This window comes from Hevea brasiliensis, chromosome 14, assembly GCF_030052815.1.
Source record: "Hevea brasiliensis isolate MT/VB/25A 57/8 chromosome 14, ASM3005281v1, whole genome shotgun sequence".
Taxonomy (NCBI): Eukaryota; Viridiplantae; Streptophyta; class Magnoliopsida; order Malpighiales; family Euphorbiaceae; genus Hevea; species Hevea brasiliensis.
This window is the reverse complement of record NC_079506.1, coordinates 82,387,330-82,399,417: the sequence shown is the minus strand read 5'-3', so window position 1 is coordinate 82,399,417 and position 12,088 is coordinate 82,387,330.

Here is a 12,088-nt window from a genome sequence, read left to right as displayed (position 1 = left end):
AATAAATATATAATTTATTATCTAATTTTGTTATTATTTTAACTATAATTTAATAATTAAGTATAGAATTTAATATAAATATATAATATTTTATGATAATATGTAAAAAAAAATATACTAATAGTTATTATAAAATAAAATATTAAAATAGAAAATAAGTTTCCACACTAAGATTCAATTTTCATCCTATTCAGTAATATTAGTTTTCTAATAGTTGTTAGTTAATTTTATTAACTATTATTTTTATATATTAACGGTTAGTAGATAGCACTTTATAAAATAATTTAAAATAAAAATATTCGATAAAAATAATTATTAAATTAAGTGTTTAACGTAAAAAATAGTGATATCATCTTTTTCATCCTTATAAAAATTTTTCATCAACCTCTAAAAATTAAGAATAATAACATTTTATGAATCTCTATTTTAACTTCTAAATATTAGTATAAATATTATGCTACTAAAAATATAAATATAAAAAAGATAGTGCTTTAAATAGATCAAAATATTAGATGTTGCCTAAAAAATTGTTGTGAATAAAGTCTTCTAAAATGAGAAATTGAGGCTTAAAAAAAGAAAAAAAGAACTCTGAGGATTGTAAAATATATATATATATATATAGAGAGAGAGAGAGAGAGAGAGAGAGAGAGAGAGAGAATACAAAACGGTATAACATAAGATGTATAGCAAACTTCAATTCATAAAATTGAATTGATATTCTAAAAAATAAAACTAAATAATTAAATTAAACCAATTCAATTGAATTTTTCTTAAAATCAATAAGTGCTCTGCGGTAGTTTCAGCCACGATCCTTATCATTCCCATTGAAGGCTTCCTAGAGCGATAAGACCAGACGGCACCTTTGACCTACTTAGCCTCTTTTTTTTTTTTTTTTTTTTTTTTTTTAAATCTGAAGAAATTAATTCACTGATTTTGTGGCTATGCAACTTCGCCATTTACTGTAAATCAAGGTTGCTGATCAACATATAGAGACTTGTCTTTATCACCACTGCTAGGACCAACATTATATACAGTGTGAAATAAATTCAAATTGCCCTTTCGGATTAAAGGGGTAGACACCCTTTTTCTAAAACATTTTAAAAAATAGAAGAATTTTTTTTTTATAATAAATATGGGTGTATAAATAAACTGATTATATATCCGGTATGAAACATTACACCTTTTACATCTGCACACATTTAAAAATATTTAACTATATTTATATTGAGGCTAAAATTTAAGATGGTTCTATGAATAGAACTAATTAAATGTAAATATGTTACTGAATTAAGAGACTAATGATGGAATTCTAATTTGAGATTACTATTAAAATTTTGATCTCTTTTATTACAAAAGTAAATATTTTAGTGCTTATGGGTCAAGGGTGATTGTCCAATATCATGATATTTCTCTATTTATTTTGAAAATTCCAATTTGATTATTAAATCATTAATGCATAAATTAAAAGAGTGAGCGCTTTGAACTCTTTCACTACAAAGTAAAAATTTGATTATAATTATTGAATTATAAGTAAATTAATTTAAATTATTGATTTATAATTGATATAATAATTCACATATTACTTGTACTCTTCTACCAATATAAAACCACAAATGAGACAAAAATAAATAACCTTTTTAATATTCAAATAAATTCAATATCAAAAACAAAAATAAAAACAAAAAAAAAAAAAAATAATAAAATAAAATAAATAAAAATAATCAAAATATAAAACAAAATAATAAAAAAAAAAATCAAAAAACTCATTCAATAAAAATATAAAAAAAAATCCATAATATCAAATAATATATAAATATCAATTAAATAATATAAATTAATAAAAATTATCAATAATAGTTTAATTAAATAAATAATAATTAAAAAAAATAATAAAAAATATAATTAATAAAAATAAAAAAATAAAAAGAAAAAAAAAAAAAAAAATATAAAAAATAAATTAAATTTTAAAAAAAGAAAAAAAATATTAAATAAAAATTGAGAAAAATTATTTGAATTAATTAATAAATATTTACTAAATGCAAATACTCTAATACTTAACATAGAATAAAAATCTATAACTCTATACAACATATAATAAATTATAATAATTACAAATAATTCACACTAATGATATTATAATAGATAAGATTCAATACAATAAATAATATAAAACACACATATACATAAATATTCAACTCCATACAAATTTAATATCTAATCTTTTCCTCAAATTTCTCTCATAAATATCTCAATCAGGCTCTCTACTCGACTTCCTTCTATCATCAATGCCTAACTCAATCGAGAGGAGTGCTCAAGCCTTTCTCAATCAATAATCCATATCAATAACTCCAATATATAAATTATACATTAAAAAATCCAAATATAATACCTCAAAAAAATAATATACAAACATATAACAATAATAAAACAAAAAAAAATTAAAAAATAAAAAATATTTTTTATAATTAAAAATTTAATAATATATAAATAATTTATAAATATATTATATTAAAATTATTATTAATTAATTAATAAATATAAATAATATATAATAAATATAAATATTAAAATATAGATTATAAGAAAAAATAAATAATAAAAGATAAAGAAAAAAAAGTGACAAATAAAGAATTAATTCAAATTAAAGATAAAATAATTTAATAATTAAAATTAAAAAAAATTAATATTAATTTTATAAATAATTAATAAATTTTAAATAATTCTTTTAATATTTCTATTATTCTACCTAAATTTATAAAAATCAACACTCAAAACCCAAAAAATACAGAAAACAAACACAACAAAACATATCACAACAACACAAAACATTCTCAACGATATCAAAGTCAACCTAATAACCAAACTTCTTTTTAAATCAAAATAAATATTTATTATTAAATTTAATAAATTAAAAATAATAAAAAAAATTTTTTAAAATTTATATAATTTTTTTTTATTATTTATTTTTTTTTTATTTAATTTTTTTTTTTTATTTTTAATATTTTTAGATTATTTTTATTATTTAGCCAATTTTAAAAGTTAATTTTATAGTTAAAACTTTTTCAAAATAAATTTTTGCTAATTAACATGTATTAAAATATATAAAAGATTAATAAAAACATAATAACATATAAACCTAACCACCTTCCAAATCCTATCAATAAATAAATCTCAATCAAATATGGTGAGCTAATCAAAATAAGATCAAAATTAATAATATTTATTAATATAATATCAAAAAAAAGTATCAAAAAATCTAAAAATCTTAAATTTAAAAATCTTTCCTTGAAAATTTTCCAAAAATTATCAAATGGATGGAAATCTCTCATATCGTCGTCTTTTTTCACCAATTCATCAATATCATCTGGATCATCCTCCGATTATCGAGATTGGCGATCGACTCAAGCAAAAAAAATGATAAAAATCTCATGATTTATCCATTTTGTCTCTCCTTCAAACTCCATTCCCACCCCACCAATAAACTAGAAATTGATAAAAAGACCAAACTAGCAAAATTGAGTCCCAAATCTCTTGAATTGATCATTCTCTCTCTCTCTCTCTCTCTCTCTCTCTCTCTCTCTCTCTCTTCTCTCCCTCTCTCTCTCTCCTCTCTACACATTGCTTCTCATCATGGAGTCCTTTACCCATCGCCATCTTCATTTGTTGGGTTGGTTGGTTGTTTGTGGTTGTGAAAAAAAAAAAAAAAGAAAAAAAAAAAAAAAAAAAAAAAGAAAAGAAAGGAGGTAAGGGGGGTGGGGGGTGGGGAATTTACTGCTTTTTTTTATTTTTTATTTTTTTTTAATTCTCTGCACAAAAGTACATACAATGTCCAAGGTCCTATTATGTCACTATCACTAACTTTAACATTTCATTAGTTTTTGTGTGTGTATGTCTGTGTATACACACACTAAATAATTTATAATATCTTCATTAACTATTATAAATTAATGATGTAGTTCATGATAATTTTATTCTTTTAATAGATAATAATAATAATAATAATAATAATAATAATAATAATAATAATAATAATAATTACAACAATTAACTCAAATCTTAGAATCAAAATTAACAATAATAAAATAATATGCATTATTACTTGTTTTAATATAAATCTTCAAAATTAATTATTTAAATTAAAAAAAATAAAACTACTAAATAATTCATAAAATATGTTTAGAAATAAAATAATATTAACATAACATATATATAAAAGAAAGTATTATAAAATTGTAAATTAATTAGATAATATTAAAATAATATTTAAAAACTATTAAAAGTTATAAAATTTATATTTTAAAATTTCAGATTATTACATAATATGTATTGGCAAATTGGGAATTGGGTTTTGGCTTAAATTGAAACAAGGAGAACATACCTTCCAATCCCTAAACTTATAAGTTACAATCCTTCGCATGTTCATCAAAAGCAAATCCAAAAGCAAGTATCCATAGCTTAGGTCAAACAATCTTTTCAAATCCACTAGAAAAGACAAGGGCTATATCACATGTTCATATATAGCCAAAGCTTATTAGAAAAATTTAATAAGGTCAAATTTTGAAGTTGTTTTTCTGTCTTTTTGTGTTCATCTTATCACCCACCACGAAATATCTCAAATCCAAAGAATTTTCACTCCACGCACCTATCTATCCATCCATTCAATGTGGAGGTTGGTTATAATCATTTATTCGTTTCTTTTCTTAAAAAAATTGTGATTCCCATCGTTTGCTTTTTAAAAAAATAAAATAAAATAAAATGATCTAATTAACCCTTTAGCAAATTTATTCTAAGATATAAATTTATTGAATGAATTGAGATTTTTCTCATTTAAATTTAATTTTTTATAAACTCAAGATTAAAGATGGCAATGAATCGAATTTTTGTTGATACCTAATCCGACAAAACTCTAATAAAATGAATTTAAATAGTATATAATCGAGTTTGGAATGCATTCAAATTTAAAAAATGATACCCGTTATAAGTTTGAGTCAAATTTAAATTTTGCATGTTGAATATTTGTTACCGAAATTTATTTATATAAATACTTAACTAAATTAAAAATATATATTTTTAATAATAATATTTATAAATTTTTATCTTTTTATTTTAAATAAAATAGAATTTAATAGCTCATGAAATTATTAAAATTTTAAAATATAAATTATTAATTAAATAAATAATAATTTTATGTAAATTATTAATTAAAATATATAAAATTAAACGAATTCAGATTTTTTTTATAATAATAATCAGATTTTAGTTAGATTTAAGATAAAATTCAAAATTTGAAGGATATTAATTGAGATAAAATTCGGATATAATAATTTTTATGAATATTCAACCCATTGTGATCTATTCATCTGCACAAGAATTCCGAACGGACTATTTTTTAATTAGATGGCCAAGAAAAAAAAATTATGTGGTCGTGAAATAATTGTATCTCTCTTGTGAGCTACTAAAAATTGGCTGCTTCCCAACTACGAAGGGAACATTGGATAGGGATATTCTATTTTTCTCAAAAATTAAGTTAATTTTTTAGGATGTGTTTGAAAGCTTAAAAATTAAAAAAAATATAGATATATTTGAAAAAAATTATTTGAGCAATTTCCATATTAAAAAATTTAAAATGTTTAAAATTTAGTTTTAATTGAAAATACATTATTTTAAAAAAATCATATTAAGAATATATAATTTTATAAAAATTTAAATTATTTTAATGAAATCTTTCTATTCAAATCACAAACATAGGTAGAGTCTTAAATAATTATTTGAAAACACTATTGTTATTATTATTATTATTTTAAAATTTATTCTAAATATTATTTCAGTTAATGAAGTTTTAGTATAAGAATAATATCAGAAACAAATATCTTTTCATTAAAGTAAGGTGGCATCAGTTACTAATTATACTACCATTTACGTCTATGCTTATATAATTATGAAATTACATTTTACAAAATATTCGAGTATAATATTTTATTTTTAATTTGGTATTCAATTTCAATAACCAAAGTCACCTCCAATTAGAGCTGTGATGATTCTTGGATTCCAAATTGAATTGAAGAATCATATTAAAATCGAAAAAGAATCATTATGATAAAAATTGAATTCTGAACTAATTTTATATTTATTATTTTAATTCATTTTTAATTTTTCATCAAGAATTGAACTGAAATTATACTAAAATTAAATTAAAAAATCAATTTCATATAATTTTTTGTATATATTTTAAATATATTTTATATTTATTTATATATAATTAAGATTTTAACATATATATATATATTAATTAAAAAATATATAAAATATAGTATAAAATTCCTAATAGTATATTTTTTATATTATAAATTTAAAATTGTATTTTTATTTTAAAATAAATATAAAAATATTGTAATTTTAAATGTAAAAATTAAAATATAAAGTGAAATTAGAATCAAAATAAAAATAAAAATAACCAAAACTAAAATCAAAATAATATCAAAATTGTTTAAAATTAAATAAAAAATATAACCAAAATTTAATTTAAATTCTGATTTTTAAAATTTAAAAAATTGAAAGTTTGATTCTAATTTCAATTATTAGCTAAAGCCGTAATGAAATAAAACTGAATTCTCTGCCTCCCATAGTCCATAAACATGCCCATCAATTAATTAATTAATTAATTAGCAGTTTCTTCTTTTGCAGAGTGTCAACCCAAGGGAAAATTTAAAAAACAAATGTCAAGTCAAGGGATGGGCCGGTTATTGTTCATTTATTTCGCAGTTGACTGATATATTCACAAAATCTTTATGAAAATATTTTGTCCCAGATGAGCCTGATTGATCTTCATCAGCCACCAGAAGGAGGGACGTTTACTTATATTAGCGTAGCTTAGTTTACTTCACCGTTAATAAATAATTAGGAAAGAGTTTCACAATAAATAATTTTAAAAAAAAATTTACTTATAAAAAATATTTTTTTATATAATTTATTTTTTAAAAAAAGTTTTTTATGATAATATTTTTTATTATTTAATTGTGTTAAATTTAAAAAGAGTACTAATTAAATTATAATTTAATTTATTATTAATATATGTTTGTTTATATATATATATATTGTACATTACGAAAGTAAATAAATTATAAAAAAATAAAATAAATATATAAAATGTTAATATCTAGGTGGTTATATGATTACATCTATGACATGTCATCTTCCACTATCATCAAATAATAAATCATTACAAGTTCAAAATTATAATAACTATTAACCCAATTACACAAAAAATAATTCACTATATAACTGCTTATAATAAATATGTTAGATAGTTTCCTCAAATTTAACTACTACTACACCATAAAGAGTGTTTTTAACTATATGTGTAAGAGCTCTTTCATCAATAGACAAGAATTCTTTTATCCTTTCTTTACCTTAGGCCGAAGTCTCTTTCTCTCAATGGGACTGCAATGGGCAAGAGTCCTCATTAATGGACAGAGTCAAATCCTTAACAATTGACAAAATCTCTCTTTACAATGAGTGATAACTTCTTTTTATGAGTTCAAAGCCACTATCTTAAATGGACAACGCCACTCTTAATGGGTAAAGCCAAATAACCTTTTTATCATTTTTCTATTATAGTGTTAGTCAACCCAATGCTAATTTAATTATAAATCTCACTCAATTTAGGAATAATACTAAAAAAGGAGTTATACTCCATATAAGAAATATACCTCTATTCTATTGAGAAATATTTCACCTACTCAAATTATTAGGAAAATGTCTTCTAAATCAACTAGTTTTTTGGATATATATATATATATATATACACATATACATATAGTCGTTCAATTTCATATTTTTTCAATATGAGATTCCTAACATATTATAATGGAAAACTAATTGTATGTGTTTATATTATATATTTATAAGTATTTTTACGTTTTAATAAAATTGTCAAATTTTAAAACATTATTTCATACCTCTTTTGAAAAGAGAGAATTTTCCTTAAAAATGTTTTATTTTTTTATCAAGAAAATATTTTTTATTAATTAATTTTCAATATCTAAAAGATAAAAATATTTTTTTTTTGAAAATATTTTCTACAAAATAATATTAGATAATTTCTTTTTCTCCTAGAGTAATATACTAAGCATCATTTTGTTGGACATTTTCCTGAATCTAGACCAAATTAACTGTTATTACATTAATTTTTTTAGTTAATGGATAATGCCTAGAGTTTTATAATTGTGGCTAAAGAACCGTGCATCCATCAATATCAGAAATTAATCACATGACCAACAAATTAATACATAATTTCTATGAAAAATGACAAAGTCCATTCAACAGTAAGGGCCATTGTTTCAGTCTGACGTAGCCTTTGAATTTTTCAGTCCATTCAAAAATTTTAATATATTATATATAATAAAATTTTGAAATCTTAGAAAAGCTAATAATGGGTATTTACTTTTGCTTATTTTGAAATCTTGAAATTTTATAAAATAAATTAGAAAATATGCAAAATAGTAAATGTTCGAAATATGGTATGGGTCATTCATGTGGGACAACCCATATTCATTAGATTTAAAATCAGAATGAAAAACAACTGCTTGAATAGTTGCATGCATTTGTTAAAAGGTGACAAAATTCAAGTGTCATTTTCATTGAGTAAAATATGTAAATACATGAAAAAATATAACTCTTCTCGATAGTTGTATACATAGTGATACAACTACTGGCCAAAAGGTGTCATGACTTATAAATAGATAAGTTTTTATCTTCATAAGTGAGAAGAAAAAAATGCATAAATAAAAAGTGAAATGTGTACACTAAATAGTGATGTATTGATTTTTGTTCTTAGCATCAGTATGGCATGATTATATTGTTAATTAGGGCAATAAATGTGATAAAAATCTTAGAGTATTTTGCATGAATATGGGTTATAATTCATTTATAATTAAATTCATAAGTTGGGTTTATAATTGTTCTTCAATAAATTACATCAAAAGTTTGTTATCACACTAAAAAAATATTTAATTTTCAAAAATAGTAAATTGTTAAGTAATTTCCCTTTCTCACTGTTATTAAAATCCATCACAAATTGCAAGAAAATTTTTTAAAATAATAAGAGGTTTTCTAAAATTTAAAAATTTAAATTTGTGTTTGAAAAAAATTTAAAGTTTTTAAAGTACAATTTTTAAAGATTTTTTTAAAATCTTTAAACCTAGCTCTATTTACTGGCAGACAAAAAAAGTTCTTTTTTTGTTTTTTATTTTCTTAAAAAACTCTAATTTTTTGTTTCTATTGAAAACAAAGGAATTAGAAAATAGTTTTCTAATTCAAATAAATAAAAAAAATTATTTATATATTTCATAATTAAAAAAATTATTATAAAATATATTTAAAAACTTATTTTATTTTTAAAATTTTTAATGTGTTACTCATTTATTTAATAATAATATGATTTTTTATTATTGTAAATAAATATTTTTAAATAATTATTCAATTTTAATTATGAAAACTTATAGTATAATTTTATTTATAAAAAATCATTATTTTTCATCTAGAAAATAATTAAAAAGTGAAACTTTTGTTATAAAGGATAACAATGGAATGGCTAAAAGTTAAATTTTTGAAAAGTGGAAAACCTGTTTTCCAATTCTCTATTTGGAAAACTAATACATATGAATATGAAATTATGTTTTCTAATTTTATTAGAAAATTTTTCTAGAGAACTATCACAATTTTCCTTAAAAAAGCACGTAACACCCCAAAATTTTAATTTTTTTTTATTTTTTTTATTTTTTATTTTTTTATTTTATGAGCATTTTTGATATTTTAATTTTATTCAAATTTTAGGAATTTTTTTGAGATTTTTCGGATTTTAAAAATCGGGTTCGATTTTCTGAAAATATAAACTTTGATGATTTTTAAAAATTAATTTAAAGACCACGTGGCAAAACTAAAAATATATTTGGAGTCTACGAATTTTTCTGAGTTTTCTGAAATTTTTTCGGAATTTTTGGACCTCGTTTTCGATCCCGAGGCAGAGTAAAAAATTTAAAATTTTGTATTTCGAATCGAACCGACAGAATCGAACCGGATCGAATCGGACCGGTCGAATCAGATCGGCTCCCTCCCCTTTTTCTTCCGCCTGCGCGCGTCTCCTCCGCCTTCTCTCTTTCTCCTGTTTTCTCTCTCCTCCCGCCCCAGCCCGCCGGCCAGCCACCTCCCCCGCCACCCCAACTCACCGGCGCGCAGTCCCACTTCCTTCCCCCGGCCGACCGTTGCCCCAAACCGCCGGAAAACGCGCGCGAACTCCCCTCCCTCGCGCACGCGACGTTTCGACTTCCCGGCCAAAATTCGGCCGATCCGGCCACCAATCGGACCGGGTCTTATGTCTAAAATCATCTACTCGTCGAGAGCTTTCCATAGACACCAAGAACACCGAAATCCATCGAGCGGTTTGTCCAATTTTTACCCGGGAAGTTTTAGCCTATTTTGACTTTCGGGCTAGATTTCTCACAAACCGTGAATCCCACGAGAAAACCGAGAGTACCAGAGCGCTCCACTCGTCGAGAGCTTCGCGGCGACATAAATTTCGAATTTTTCCGATACTGTTTTTCGGTGGGCCCCACGGAACTTCGCAGTGTTTTTCTGAGCATTAAATGAGCTTAGAAAATTCTGAAAAATTTATGTACTAACCCCCGTGTTGTGGGCTTCGTGTAGGTATCCTCAATTCGCGGAAATTAGACAGTTGACCAGGTTTGCAAATTTCGGGCTAGACAAACCCGTTACCGGAAAAGTCTTCGAATTGGACCGAGGTTTTGGCAACCCCCCCATTGTCAGACATCCCGAGCACGTTCCCGAAGTCAGAATCGGCAAAGGTAAACCCGAACCTTGCTTTTTCGTAATTTTCTAGTGCTTAAATAGGATTAAAAATCCATAAAATATTCGTGGTAGCTCAGAAAATTATGATTCTTTTTGAAATAGCCTAGTAATATTGCTAAAGACCGCGGGGCAAAGTTTTAGAATTTTTAGAGCTTGTTTGGATAGTTTTTACAAAAATGATCAATTATAAGGACTAAATTGAAATTTTACATATTGTGATGGATGACTGATTTGATGGGCCCAGGAGGGGCTGTGTGATGTGATTGAGTTGTGGATATATGGATTGTGAATATAGAAGTGTGTTTTGAGCCATTTTGCAGGTTGGGTAGGTCCTAGGTATAGGGGAGACTCTGCCGGATTTTCAGCACGACTTATGACGTATTTGGTCTTTTCTTAATTGTATTGAGTCATTTGTATTAAATAATTGTAATGTAATTGTCAGGTGAGCCGGGACAGCCTTCTTCCTCCGCCCAGCCGCCACAGTGACCGTTGTCAAGTCTGTGAGTAAAATATTAATTTTAATTGTAATTTCACTATTATTATATGTTCAAGCATGCCCATGCATCACTTATATGCATATATCTATGTAGATAAACTTTAGGCACGATTTATGTTGCATTCATAACTGTGAAAGTGCCATGTATGTTGCTGTGGTAATTTGGAGCAGTGTGCGTGCGTTGGCGTGCGTGTGATGTGGTGTGGACTATGGATAGGACGGGTAGTCACGGCTTGAGATCTTCGCTGGGGCCCGATCCTTCGGGGGGTAGTCACGGCTTGAGTTCTTCGCTGGGACCCCCGATTTGGTTTATTAAGCGAAAGTCCGGCTTGAGTTCTTCGCTGGCACCAGGTTGGATTTAAGAGAGCTGTATAGGGGATCAGCTCCCATATATTATGATTGATATCACTGGGTGTGTGAGTGCTCCAAATTACCTTTTGATGTTATGATGTGAAAATGTTGTTGATGTTGCATTTCACTCTACAGGGTGCATTAGTTTTAGATAGTTATAGAGATTATGGTTAAAATTGATATTTTACTCTCTGAGTCGAACGCTCACTCCTGTTCAATATTTTTTTCAGTCTACTAGAGGATTTTATTGTGGTTAACCTGCTTTTCTCCTTCGCAGGTTGTTTGTCAATATTTGTGTAATTTTATTTACTCCTAGAATTTTCGCATGTGTTAGAAGTATTTATTTGATTTTGGTCTGTAATATTATTACCATAT